Here is a 14,638-nt window from a genome sequence, read left to right as displayed (position 1 = left end):
CCCCGGGAGGCAGAGTGGGAACGGCAACGGTCACCCCGCAGCACCGAGCCAAGGACTCTCCTGCAGCGCCCTCTCCTATGAGGCCGGCTCCATCGTGAGCCCCAGGGAGTCGCGGCGATTGCGGGGAGGGTGCAGTCTCAACTCCCAGACCTGGACTCCCCCCCCCCAAGGCTGGTTCCTCCTCACTGCTTAGATGCCGCTCCAGCCGCCTCCTCCAGGCAGCCTCCCAGAGTGCCCCCCACCTGCTCAGGACCCTCCCCCGAACTCCTCTGCGTCCCTGGGCCACAACACACAGTGCGTCTGGCTCAGAACGTGGACGAAGGAAAGAAGAGACCAGGGAGGACGAAGCATCTCCAGGGAGGACCATCCACCACCAAGCAGAGGTCTGTCCCGCGCTGTCCCGATGGGCCGAGGCAGCTGAGCGGCTCCGGCAGGCGGGTCGCCAGGGACCAGCGCCTCCATTTCCCGGCACGGCCATCCCCTCCTGCGCCTCCCTGGGCCCCGGCCGGGCGCGGAGATGACCGCGGGCCACGTCCTCAGCGCGGGGCGCGGGCAGGCCCCTTCTCTCCCCTGCTCCACTGTGTGGCCCCGTTTGTCCCTCCCACACGTAGGTCGTCGACTAATGGGTTTAACGTGCATTTTTTTGTTCAATTATGTTTTGGCAAGAGGTGCATCGTGACTCGTGTCCGTACTTCTAATGTCAGGGAACTGCCTCCCTTGGGTTTTCTCTGCACCGAACCGTTTTGGGCTCGCCCAGCGCTCTCTCTGCACCTCCGCCGTGCATGCCACAGGGACGCCCCGTGCCTCCCTTCCCCACCGTGGGGCGCCCAGCTGACCTCCAACCCCCACACACAAATGAATCCCAGCACTCAGCCACCACGAAGCCCCTGGGCCTGGGGCTCCCACCCAGCTCCCAGCTCCCAGCTCCCAGGGCAGGGCAACCCCGGGCCGGCTGACTTGGGCTCAAGTCCCAGCTCTGCCATTTGCCAGCTGTGTGACCTCAGGGAGGTCACACTACTGCCCTGAGCCTCCAGCTTCTCCCCTCCAAAGCGGCGGTCAGCTGGACGTTCTCTAGAAGGGCGTGGCAGGATTGAATCACACGGTACCCCGCTTCCAGAAGTCTCTGGAAGATTTCGAGAGCAGGGCAGGGGAAAGCTCTCGTCTGAGTCCATCATCCGCTCAGTCATCATCGACCCCCTGGTGTCGGACAAGGGAGGGGAGGACAAGGACCCTCAGAGCCACCCTCCCTGACCCAGCACCGCCGGGGGGCAGTGAGAGGCGTGCACAGGGCCAGCCTGAGGACAGCCTCGAAACCAGGGGTCACGTCCACGTGGGCCATCGGGAGCCCGGAGGTCTCTTCGCCTGGCCCAGAGCAGTTTGCACACTCTGGGCTCACGTCTTAAGAGGGAAGTTGACAAATCACAGCACACCCGACAGCCCAGGAGGCCCCGGCCACCCGCCAGGGTCCCCGGTGGCAGAGCATCTCCGGGGACTCGAATGCTGCTCGGTGCTTCCCGGACCCCTGGGGACAGGCCCGGAACTCCTACCTGGCTCGCAGGGGGCACAGGGGCGGGGAACTGGTCAGGAGGCGACCAACAGCCTTGCTGGAATCCCTCTGCTTCTGCGACAGTTCAGTCCACACCCGCTCTTTGGAACACTTCCCTCGGATTCCAACTCACTTCCAGTTGTCCCTCCCTAAGGGTGGACGGCCCTCCGTGAACGGCAGAAGGACAGACAGGACTGTCACAGGGCCCGGGGGGGGGGGGCCCAGAGGCTGAGCGTCCGCTCACGCCAGGCCCGGCTGCAGGCCTCGCCGTGTCACCACGTCGACCCGTTTCCTGGTGACGGTGGGTCTGGCGGGGCCCTGGCAAGGGAACGCGGCCTCAGAGACCAGACAAGCAAGTTGCTCACTCCCAGAGCAGCCGGGGCCGTCGCCCCTCACGGACACAGGCCTCCCTCGTGCCCCACTGCCCGCCCAGCTGAAGATGCCCGAGAACTAGCAGGTGACGAGCACCACACCTGCTGCTGGTGACCCCTGCTCCCCACCCTGCGGCCGGGTGGGGGGGCTGGGCCCGGGTGAACATGAGGGGGGAGGGGAGGCCTCTCCTGAGCTACTCCCTGCAAGGGCAGGGGCAGGGGCCCTTCCGGGGTCAGGTGGGGCCGGGAGAACCCCAGCCAGGACTCCCACCGCATCTCTGACGCCGGGTCCACTGCTCTGTGCGCTGAACCCACGTGGGGCGGAGCTGATTCATCCGGGCGGGGCCGCGTCCCCCTGCAGCATCACCACGGCCACCGGGGCTCAGCTCTGATTCCCACTTTCTGCAGCTTTTACGGGAGGTTGAGTGGACACTCCGGGAGGCCCATCGAGCAGAGGACAGGGCACTCGGGCGAGCTCCCGCCCCAGAGCCGACACCTGTGGCCGCCTGGGGCGCTGGCTGCGGAGATGAGACGGCCCAGCAGTGGGCGGAGCCTGACGGCCCCAGGCACCGCCCATGGCCTTGGCCGGCCCCTCTGGCAATCACACCCACAGGGGCCGGGGAGCCCCGCTGAGGCTTGTTGCTGGAAAGCCCTGGGTATGGAAATAAGACTTCGATGAGACGGCACGTGTCTGGGGACCTGCCTGACGCTGCCCCGCCTGCCCCGTGGCCCCGTTTCGCAGATGGAGACACTGAGGGGGTCTCAGGGGCGACCAGGCCTCCGTGAGCAGCCCGCAGCAGCACCAGGCTCTGAGCACCGGTCCGTGTCCACGGGCATGCGTGCCGTGGCTTGACACGAGGACCTTGAAGTCCCCGGATGTTTCTGGAATGCCTGGTGCCCTCAAAGCCCCCACCCCTCCAGTGACGCTGGGACGCCCTCTCTCGGCCCCCAGCCCCCTCCACCTCCCACACCCTCTCCTTGCCGGTTGTGCCCCGTGGACACCCAGGGGTGGACGGGCCTGCTGCCTGCGTTGGGGTGCAGACCTTGGTCCCCTCCCGGTGTCCAGGGGCTGGCTCAGGACCCAGTGCAGGCCCAGTGCTGGTGGGGGGGGGGGTAACACAGGGGGGGCCTCAGCCCAGGGCTAAGTGGGCTCAGCCCTGGGCAGTACTGGCCAGTCACCCCGTGCACCTGTGACAGCTGTCGAGGGAGACCAAGGGGGTCCCTGGAGGCCCGGGAGCCACAAATAGGGGCAGACCAGACCTAACACACACGCGGCTGGTCCCGGGCGCCCGTCACCGCGGCAGGGCCTCAGCTGCAACAACAGCTGTTCCCCCGGCAGCTGGCGGTGCAGGCAGGAAGGAGGCGGAGCGAAGCCAGTGGTTGGTACTCGCCTGCATTCTTGGAGAACATGAATTTCTGCAAACGTCCCTGTCTGGACTCAAACGCTCTGGAGGAGAGTGAGGGCCTAGACCCTCGTCCTGAGAGCTGCCGCACATCCCCTGGGAGCCGGGGTCCGCACACGGCGAGCCCTCTGCAGGTGCGCGTGGGAGCCGAGGTCCGCATTCAGCAAGTGCTCCATAGGTGCGCGGTGAGCTCACGAGTGAACGCAAAACACTCACCGAAGAGCGAGAAGGCAGCGCGGCAAAGTGCCTTCAGGCCATCGTCGTGTGTTTACAAATCCAGGAACATCCCCGCCTCGAGCGCTGAACGGAATAAAGCGCCAAGGGAAGAAGAGACATCTGCTGAGACAGCCCTGAGCGTCTCCTGGGGGCTGTGCCGGGAGCCCCGGGCAGGGAGCCGATCCGTGCTCCGCTGGGGGCCGCAGCCCGTCCCCTGGTGATAGGCCCTGTGTCCAAGCCCCGCAGAACCAGGTCTGCCTCCAGGAGAAGGTCTGGGTCCGGGATGAGCCCAGACCGCGGGGTCCGTCGGGGCAGGGCCCCCGCCCTCTCCACCCGCACGTGAGCCAAGAAACGGCACGGGGACCACGGACGACGGAGTGACCTGGCTGGTGCATAGGCTGTGCGGTTTCCAGAACCTGGGAAAGGCCAGGGAATGGTTTTGGGGGAACCCACCTGTCTTTCTGATGCAGGCACTGTGTCTCTGAGAGGGGAGGTGACCCGACAGGGCCACATGCTGGCTGTTGGCAGAGCTGGGACTGGCCCCAGGTGCCCTGCCCTGAGGACTAGGGCTGAGGTCCCAGGGAGAAGCTCTGCGAGCAGGGAGTGCAGACGCAGCAGCGGGGAAGGAGAGACCCGGGCCCTGTGCCTGTGGGTCTAGCGCCCAGCGTCAGACACCCGCCCTGGGCCGGGCCTGTCATCAATCACTTATTGATCCACTCACTCACTCACAGACACGTCCTCTGGGCCGGGCTCCGTGTTTCGTGCACAGACGTGACAGAGAGCGGGGGTGGCTGCAATTAATCCCACAAATGGGGCGAGAAAGATGTCCCTGGGGCGCGAGATCTGAGCATTGCGGGATGGTATCGATCTCCCTGCCAGAGGCCGGGAAGCCAAGTTCGCCGTGTCCTCCCCAGCACAGCGGTCTGTGACCCGCAAGCTCCCGGCCGAGAGGACGGAGCAGCCGGCTGGGGCCCCCGGGTCCCTTGTCCTCTCTCCTGCCCTCCCCTGCAGAGGCCCAAGACTGCCTGCAGGGGGGACAGCCAAGAAGCCTGGATGCGAGCTGGGCAGGGCGGGGAGGGACGGGCCAGGAACAATGAAACGACACCGGAGGCCTGAACCAGCCGCTGCCCCCCAGCTGCCCACCGGACCACGAGAACAAGGCCCACGCCGCTTTGAGTCAACGGTCAACATGTTTGGCAAAGCGCTTTCCGGGTGGTGTGCGAGAAACGGGGACCCAGCGACGTCGGGAAGCCCGGTCCTGCGGCTTGACCCGGGACAGGTCAGAGCCTCTGGGCATCCACATCCTCATCTGGTCGCTGAGGGTGAGCCGGGGGCCTCGTCACCTCCCGAGGCAGAGCCGCGGAGGTAAAGGCCCGCGAAGCCACGCGGTGCCGGGCGGCTTCAGGCAGTCACCCAACGGGTGACACCGCAGAGGACGGGGGCCCGGCTCCACTTTCTGTGTCGCCCCAGTTTTTGGCAGGGCACCTGACACCCTACAGAAACCCGGCCCGTGTCCCCTTTGTGGCCAGGAGCGCCGTGGACCGCGCTGGGATCTTCCGGGTGTGGGAGAAGTCGATGTGGCAACTTCCGTGTCGGGCCTGCTCCCCTCGCCTCCTGCCCCCGAGGGCTGATGGCCACATGCTGGGCGAGAGCCACGCCACAGAGGGCGCCTGCCGTGTTCCCCCCGCCGACACCTGCAGGGTTACACATGCTGAAGCCGCTAGAAATTCGGGTTCTCCATCACAAGGAACCCAGAACCTAACACACCTGCTGACCACATTTTTTTTCACTGACTTGTAGAAATCCTGCCACCTAGTGCAACCACACCCTTTTATAAATCGAGAGCACCAGGGGGCCCAGGTTTGGCACGGGCTCGGTAGGTGCACTCTCAGATTCTTCCAGTTCTCAAAGCAACCGTGTGTCACAGACACACAGTTCCCAGGTGACAGGTGGAGAAGGCCGGGACCCCGCAGTCTCCAAGTGACAGGTGGAGAAGGCCAGGACCCCGCTGGTCCCAGGTGACAGGTGGAGAAGGCCGGGATCCCACAGGTCCCAGGTGACAGGTGGAGAAGGCCGGGATCCCACAGGTCCCAGGTGACAGGTGGAGAAGGCCAGGACCCCGCTGGTCCCAGGTGACAGGTGGAGAAGACCAGGACCCCGCAGTCTCCAGGTGACAGGTGGAGAAGGCCAGGATCTCACAGGTCCCAGGTGACAGGTGGAGAAGGCCAGGACCCCATAGGTCCCAGGTGACAGGTGGAGACGGCCACAGTCCTGCTCATAACCTGGTCTGCACGTGGCCAAGTGTGATACAGACCCTCTTCCCTCATACACACAAGACCTCTGCTCATTTATAAAATCATTCTGGACCAGATGATCTCTAAAACGCCCTATATTTCTGGGGCGCCTGGGTGGCGCAGTCGGTTAAGCGTCCGACTTCAGCCAGGTCACGATCTCGCGGTCCGGGAGTTCGAGCCCCGCGTCAGGCTCTGGGCTGATGGCTCAGAGCCTGAAGCCTGCTTCCGATTCTGTGTCTCCCTCTCTCTCTGCCCCTCCCCCGTTCATGCTCTGTCTCTCTCTGTCCCAAAAATAAATAAACGTTGAAAAAAAAAATTAAAAAAAAAAAAAAAATAAAAATAAAAATAAAAAAAAAAAAAAAACGCCCTATATTTCTGAGATTCTACTACCCGAAGGAAAAGAGGTCCGACTTTTTTCTCTGGCTCTGCACATCTAAGCTTACCAAACCAGCTGGCTCCGGCTAAGTTAGCCTTGTTTCCTTTCAGTACACACAGACTCGGGACAAACGCCTGGGTCGTGTGACCTCAGGCAGGCTCCATAACGTCTCTGTGCCCACGTGTAAGCTGGGAATGGGGTCTGCCTGGCCTCTGGGTGTGGCCAGGAGGACAAGCAGGAGTGTTCGCCGCTGCAAGGGTCCGAGATGCTGCCCTCTGTCACCACTGTCCCCAGCAGTGTTGGGAGCAGAAGCCACGGGAGCCGTCATTCACTCGATAGCCGCCCCAAAGGTCAAGGCTCCGTGCCAGGTGACGAAGGCTGTGAGGGTGAACCAGACATCGATCCGCAGGAGATGGGCACTCAGGAAATTAGAGAACAAAATAAACAAAATGCCAGACCCCTGCACACAACAGAGAGTGAGATGCTGCAGGGCCTGGAGGGAGAGATCAGTGTCGGCTTGAATTACTGGGGACAGCGTCCCAAGGTTTATTGAATGTGAGTTTGGGCCAAAAAGGAGAGAGAGCAGCTGGGCACTCGAGGCTGACTCTTACAGCTCTGCCTGTCATTGATGTTGGCATTTGGGTTTGCTGATGCCGACCGTCAGGTGCACGGCCCGGCCTGCAGAGGACCGCGACCCCCTGGACAAGGGCAAGGACTCTAGTCGTCATACAGGCAGGGACGGCAGGGGTTAGTAGAGGTCAGCTATAGACAGAACTAGATCACGGTGAGGCGCCTGGGGAGCTCGGTCGGGTAAACGTCTGCCTCTTGATTTCAGCCCAGGTCATGATGTCACAGCTCACGGGAGCAAGCCCCACATCGGGCTCTGTGCTGACAGCTCAGAGCCTGCTTGGAATTCTCTCTCTCTCTCTCTCTCTTTCTATCTCTCTCTCTCTCTCTCTGTCCCCCTCCCCTGAGCTGGGCAGTGAACTGAGTCCGAGGCCAGGTGTGATCTGAGTAATGTCTCCACACTTACCCAAAGGTGTTGACTAGGCATTGCTGGGCTCAGGTTCTGCTCAGGGCACAGAGGAAATAGACCTGGGTCCTTGGCTCGATGACCTTGTACTCCAGTGACGGGCATGTGCAGCCAGTGACAGTGGGGCGGCCAAGAGGTCCCACGGATGCCCCACAACTGAAGGTAGACAGCCGCCCACCCTGATCTGGGCCCATCGTGGCCCTAGACTGGAGAAAAGCCACACCAGGGAGACCCGTGCCAGGGGACATGGCTGGGGATGGTTTCAACCCCACAGAGAGCTCAATGGGAAGCCTTTTATGGAGATGCTGACCTTGGCCCCAGCTTTCTGCAACAATCCCACCCTTCGTGGTCCAGGAATCACAGAGGTTCCTATAAGGCTGACCTGAAGCCTGTCAGAGTCCAGAGCCTCACGACCAGGAGGTCAGGGATCATGCCCGAGTCCTTGAGGGACATCACTGCCCTGGGCCGTAGCCTGTTCTCTCCAGGGATGTCTTCTGGGGTATCTGGAGGGACTGGTCAGGGGCTTGTGGTTCTGGAATGCTCCAGGCAGGACCATGCAGGGTGGGCCTGAATTTTTTTTTTTTTCAACGTTTACTTATTTTTGGGACAGAGAGAGACAGAGCATGAACGGGGGAGGGGCAGAGAGAGAGGGAGACACAGAATCGGAAACAGGCTCCAGGCTCCGAGCCATCAGCCCAGAGCCCGACGCGGGGCTCGAACTCACGGACCGCGAGATCGTGACCTGGCTGAAGTCGGACGCTTAACCGACTGCGCCACCCAGGCGCCCCTGGTGGGCCTGAATTTTCACCGAAGAGGTGACCCTGGTCTCCCCTCGGCCCCGACCCCCACCCCGGGAGCCCCGCCAGAGCCCAGGGTAGGAGCCGGATGGACCCTGAGCCCGCCGTGCAGGTGTTGGCCTCGTGTGTGACTGCATGAGTGTGACAGAGAGTGTCCCGCCGAGTCTCTGCCTTTGCTCCTTCAACCAGGTGGCTAAGTGCCTGTGAGCTCCTTCCAGAGTGAACAAAACCAAATCGGGCAGCTGCCCCCTCATCCCGGGCTGCCCCGAGGACAGGTACGACCTTCCCCCTCAGACCGCGGGCTGCCTGGAGGGCAAGGACCCTGTGTCTCCAATCCCAGGGAAGGCTGTGTAACCCCTACCAGGGTTGTGGTTTCCCTGGAGACCAGGGGCTCCCAGAAGATGGAATCTTGCCTTCTTTGCCTTTGTCTTCCCAGCAGAGGGGCACATAGGACTGAGAGCATGTCTCCCACATCTGACCAGCAGATCGGGGGCTATGTCTCCTCCATCAGACCATCAGATTGGGGGGTTATGTCTCCCATATCTGACCAGCAGATCAGGGGCTATGTCCCTCCATCAGACCAGCAGATCGGGGGCTATGTCCCTCCATCAGACCAGCAGATCGGGGGCTATGTCTCCTCCATCAGACCAGCAGCCTCCATCAGACCAGCAGATCAGGGACTATGTCTCCTCTATCTGACCAGCAGATCGGAGACTATGTCTCGTCCATCAGACCAGCAGCCTCCATCAGACCAGCAGATTGGGGGCTATGTCTCCCACATCTGACCAGCAGATCGGGGGCTATGTCTCCTCCATCAGACCATCAGATTGGGGGGTTATGTCTCCCATATCTGACCAGCAGATCAGGGGCTATGTCTCCTCCATCAGACCAGAAGATTGGGGGCTATGTCTCCCATATCTGACCAGCAGATCAGGGGCTATGTCTCCTCCATCAGATCAGCAGCCTCCATCAGACCAGCAGATTGGGGGCTATGTCTCCCACATCTGACCAGCAGATCGGGGGCTATGTCTCCTCCATCTGACCAGCAGATCGGGGGCTATGTCTCCTCCATCTGACCAGCAGATCAGGAGCCATCAGACTGAATGATACCCTGAGGCGGGGCTGTGTCTTCATGTCCTCTGACGTCACGTGCTCTTGTCCGTAGGAGCCCTGGCTCTGCTCGAAGGGGGAGGTGAGGGGCACGTCACCGACCGGCGGGCGGACGGGGGCTGGCGGGTGCCGGGCTGGCCCCTGATAAAGCCATCGGTGAGCGGAGCTCGAGACACCTGGCGTCGGGGGACTTATCTGGACAAATGAGTCCGCGGCACAGCTGAGCAACAGGAGGAGACAGTGATGCTTCTTTTTTAAAGAAGAAAACATCGCTCACGAGATGAGCCGGGAAATAGCGTCATTATTTTAACCTCGATGCCACAGAAACTAAGTTCAATTTCTCACGAGAGGTGCTCTGAAAAAAAAAAAAACAATAACAACAACACGAGAGGAGACGGATGGACGTTTGGCACGCGGGAAGCTGTTCTGGGTCCCCCTGAAGGCGCAGAGCCCCTGTCCTGCCCCTGCTCACCCCGGGCAGAGCCCGGCCGCCCTCCGGAGCCCCTCGCTGGGCCGCTCGGAGCCAGAGCACGGCTTCTGGGAAATGGCCCTGCCCCACCTTAAGGTGTGACCTTGAGTCTGTGACTTAACCTCTTGGGAGCCACAGGGCAGGACCGGGTCAGACGCCTGGGGTCTCGTCCCCGATGCTGCAGAATGGACTCCTCCGGGAGCCGCGGCCTCAGGGCCTCGGGCGCTCGGATCCGTGCCGTCACAACCGCGTGATGCACGTGCCTGTCACCTGGCACTTTATGGAGTTCTTCTTGCCCCCGTGGGGAAACCGGGGACAAGAGACCCTGAGTGACAAGCAGAGGTCACACGGGCAGGGTCCCTGCATCCCAACGTCCACTTTCCCCTCAGAAGTTCCCCACTCCCCGGGGCCAGGGTGTTCCGGCCCTCCCAGACCTGGGGGGACAGTTGGAAGGGCGCACTCCCATTCCCTCCCCTCATCCCCTCCCCGGGATAAAGATATTACAGTATCGATCCCTGCAAGGCCGCAGGTTCCCGGCCCATTCATCACCGCCCGGCGCTGGGACGGAGGCAATTATTGGAGTCACTGGCTGTCCTCGGTCCACTGCTTCAGGCAGGAGCTCAGGCACAGGTGCCAGGACCCCCTCCAGGAGCCAGGGAAGGACGGAAGGGGCTCACCAGTTGGCGGGGCCGCTCTGTGCCACGCGCTTCCCAGACACGCTCCGCGGGACCCCGACCGCCAGGGCTCGGCGGAAGGTGAGGAAGCCTGGGCGGGCTCAGCAAACACGGGCCCGTCCCCCCAGGCACGAGGCAAAGCTGAATTCAGACCTGGTGCCTGAGGCCCGGGGTCAGGCCCACTCAGGCCTGAGAGGACGGCTCGCTCGGTAGAAGGGGGGTGTGAGGGCGAGGCAGCCTCAGGACCAGTGGAGCGCCACCGCCCCCCATCCCCGTCCCCTCACCCACTCGAGCACCTGACACCTGTCTACCTGCTCAGAGCTCAGCGCTCAGGGAGGGACAGAGGGTGGGCAGCGGGGAGGGCCTTCCATGGCCGGCCCTGGCCCGTCTCCCCCCGCTGGCCCTCCCGGCCTCTTCTCTGACCCGTGAGCCCGCCACGCCCCTTCCCGCCTCCAGGCCACCGTGTGTGTGATTCCATGTGCTGGAGGGCTGTTCCATCCGCACCCCGGGTCCCTGATCCTCTCCATCCTCAGACCTCAGCGGAAAATCATCTCCTGCGGCCTTTCCCGACCACCCGCCTCCCGGATCCTCAGCCCCCGGGAGTGGGGCCTCGGGGACTTTACCTCGTCAGGAGTGACTCCTGATGACCGTCTCCCTCGAACTAACCTCCGCGAGGGCAGGGTCCACTGTGTCCCTGCCACGGCCGTCACCCGGCGTCTGTCCCAGTGTCTAACCTAGGGCGGTGGACCCACAGATACCCAGGGAACAGACAGACCCACACGCGCACAAGCGGCTCAACTCTGCTAGGAAGTTAATTCTCACAAAACGCACGGGGGCGAGCTTGACGGGCAGCTCCTGCGAGGACACGGGGACGATCCCCAGGTGCCTCCCACCTCTGGCTACGATCTGCTTGTCCACGACTGTGCCAGCTGGACGAAGGGGACGACCCTTGGATGCACATGCCCCTCTCACACCCCACGGCCCGGACGCAGTCACCTGGCCACACCTGACGGTGAAGGAGGCTGGTGAACGTGAACACGCCAAGAAGGAGGGCAAACAGGTTTTTCGCTGGATGGGAGGTGGTCTCTCCACAAGGGTGACTTTTACTGGCCATGGACAGCTGGTGCTGGGGAGAAAGAGAAGCAGTGGGGTCAGCGAGTTTCCTTCTAAGTCGTACAGACCAAGGCTACCAAGGCCAGGGCATCGGGGGTAAGCGTTCCTCCGAATCAGCACGTGCTTTTTCACGCAGCCCCGTGGGACATTTTTCAGGAACTCGGTCAGGTACGAGAGGAATGGGGACCCACCTCTGGTCTTAGAAGGACCACACAGCGTAAACTCCCCACCCTACTGCTTCCCGCTTCCTCCCCTGGCCCCTGCACGCTCCCAGCGCCCCCTGCTGCCCATCAGGGTCATTGCTGCTTCGCGGCTGGAGGAGCTGTGGGTGGCTGAGCGGAGGCACCTCCCCGGGGCAGCCACAGGACGGCGTCCTCTAAAGCACCCAGCTGGGGATGGGGAGAACGGGTGAGTGAGAAGTGTCCCCGGGGTTTCTAATCAAAACGGGAACGGTACAGGACATGCCCACGGATGATCCCGTGACTTGGTGCTCAGGCGGATCTGGGGTGGGCTTCCCTGGGCCCCTCATCAAGCCTGTCGTGTGCAGATGGCCCGGTGACTCTCGGGGAGCACGCGACAGGTGCGGACACACGGACCGTTGAGCCTGCTCTTGGGTGGGTGAGTCGTGCACTGACGTTTGTGAGAATAAGGACTGGCACTGTCCGCTCCTCCCCTGCAGGCACGGGCCGAGGCCCCGGGGGCTCTCTATCCTTACTATTACTTGTCATTGTTACTAGGGTTCAATCCCCCAACAGCTGTCCGAGGCAGAAGCTATAACCCCAGCTTACAGATGGGATTTAGGACTGAGAGGTAAGTCAAGAGGCCGCACAGAGAGTCGTGGCAGGACTCGAACCCAGGTCTCCTGCTGCCCGAACCACATCCCAACAGCTCTAGAGGCTTGCAGACGCCTGTCTCTCCAGCAGCCAAGGTCGTGCCCCGGGGGGGCCTGGGGGCAAGGACAAGGGGAGAGACGGGAGGAAACGGGGGAGGGCGAAGGGGGGTCCGGGGGCGTGGAGGGGCCTCGGTCCTCTGGGAGCCCAGCATGCGCCGGCCACCCTTCCTGCCCGCCCTGCAGGGGCCACACGGGCCCCTCCTCCTCCTCTGCCGGCCACGGACACACCGTGGCCCGCTCGGACCCCCGCTGTCCACAGAGGGCACCCCGGCTCCTCTGGCAATGTGGTGACCGGCTGGATGCCACGCGGCCCCGGGGGTCCTGTGCGTAATGTGTCAGGACATCAGAAGGGTGCAGAGGGCGTCGCAAGGAGCCCAGCCCCCTGGGCTGAGCACACCGGGGCACTGGCTGCGTTCTGTCAGCAACTCGGCCACAAGGAGAAGGTCTCGGATGCCCCCGGGGACGGAGGTCAGGTGTCTCATCTCGGCCTACGAAGGACAACACATTCGATTAGGCAGCGTTCCTGTAACCCACTTAGGATCGATCTGGGTATTAATAGGTGGCAAGGAGCCGGTCCTGGCACACTGCAGGGCCCGCACCCCCAGGGTCACACTGAAAGGCGCGCTGCGGTCACTCCCGACGCGGGACAGAGACACGGCTGGACTTGGTCCCCGGTCCCCTCTGTTTGTGTCGCCCCCCTCGCCTGTCTGCCCGTCCGTCATCTGCCCGTTGCCCGTCTATGTCATCTGCCTGGCGTCTGGTCTGTCCCGCACTCGTCTGTCTGTCTGCACACCGTGTGAGCGTTCGTTCCTTCCCAACTAAACTCCAAGGGGGAGGAGCGTTAATTATGTATTAGCTGCGCAGGCCTCCAGACCCATCGATTTTGTTTCTGGTTCCCCCTCGGATCCGGTACGCGGATTCTGGTTTGATCGCATTAAGTCTCTTGAATAATTAATACGGTAATTTAACCTGAGCAGAAGGAGCTGAGGGGGTGGGAGACCACAAGTCCCCGGAGGCAGTTTCCCAAATCCCTACTGTCTCCAGAAACTTCCAAGGGTCCCACGTGGCCCCTCCTCCAAGGCAGGGAGACAACGCCCCGCCCACCCAGGAACTGCAGGGGCCTCTCGTCACCCCCCACCCCTGTGTGCACTGGCGGCCGTCCGGCATCGTGCGCGGGGTCCCCTCCGCCCGCCCGCCCGCCCCACACACGCCCACGCTCGGACGCCCTCCTACTTCCTCTTGTAGCTGCGCCCTTGCCTGGGGGTCCGTGACCACAGCAAAGCAGAGTCAGGGGACACGGAGCCCCCCAGACCCGCCGATAGATCTAAGAATCAAGGGGCTGCGGCAAAGGAAGAGGCGGGAGAAACTCCCCGGGACACAGTGGAGAAGGCCCGTCGTGGTTTGTGGGGGAGAGCGTCTCCAGGCCGTGGGGACGTGCCCTCTGCCCCCAGCATGCGAGTTCCCGTCACACGTGTTGAGACACATGTCGGTGCCTCAGGGGAGCTGTTCCGGCCCAGGCGAATCACTGGTCTGAGCCCGCGTCTCTCCCCCCGGGCTGCTGTGGCTCCGGGGACTTGGGATGTCTGTGCACCTGCAGGCTCACAGCTGGAAGGAAGGTGCTCCTGGTGACGCGCGGGTGGAGCCCCGGGGCCCCAACGCTAACCCCACAGTGCCCAGCACGGCCCAGCACAGAGGCCCAAGGGTTGGGGACTGTGCCCAATGTCATCCCAGAGTCCCCGCAGGGAGGCAGAGCAGCTGAAAGCCCGAGGGGGGTGGGGAAGGGGGGAAGCAGGGGCCGAAGCGGTGCCGGGGAGGGGCCCACAGCCCAGCTGAGCTGCCCCCCCGGGTGTGTGACTGGCACACGTGGCCCCTTGGGGACAGACAGGCTCTCATTTCTGTGTCCCCGGCCGACCGAGTGCCCGCAGCACCTTCTGTCCCACCCTTGCTGTTATCTCTGACCCAGAGCAAACTTGTGAGGAGTGAACAGCCCTGTGCCCATGCCAGTAAAAACGCACGAAGGGGGGACACAGGGAGGCTGTGGCCTGGTTGGGGCTCCTCTGTCCCCCTGAAGACCACCTTCTGGAAAAGGGTTTCAATCACCACCCACCGCCCCCCCTCCGCCACGTGCCCGGGGTTGGTGCTCACTGTGCACTGGGCCCCCAGGGGGCTGTCGTGAGACCCCATCAGGATAAGGTTTGTCGCCCGTGTTAATTTCCTGGAGGAAAACCACAAACCGGGAGACATAAAACAATGTAAATCGATTCTCCCCCAGCCCCGGGGGGCACAAGTCTGAAAGCAGGTGCGGGCAGGGCGGGTCATCCCTGGAGCCCCGGGGGCAAGACGG

This window comes from Lynx canadensis, chromosome F2 (assembly GCF_007474595.2).
Source record: "Lynx canadensis isolate LIC74 chromosome F2, mLynCan4.pri.v2, whole genome shotgun sequence".
Lineage (NCBI taxonomy): Eukaryota > Metazoa > Chordata > Mammalia > Carnivora > Felidae > Lynx > Lynx canadensis.
Note: the sequence above shows the minus strand (reverse complement) of the source record.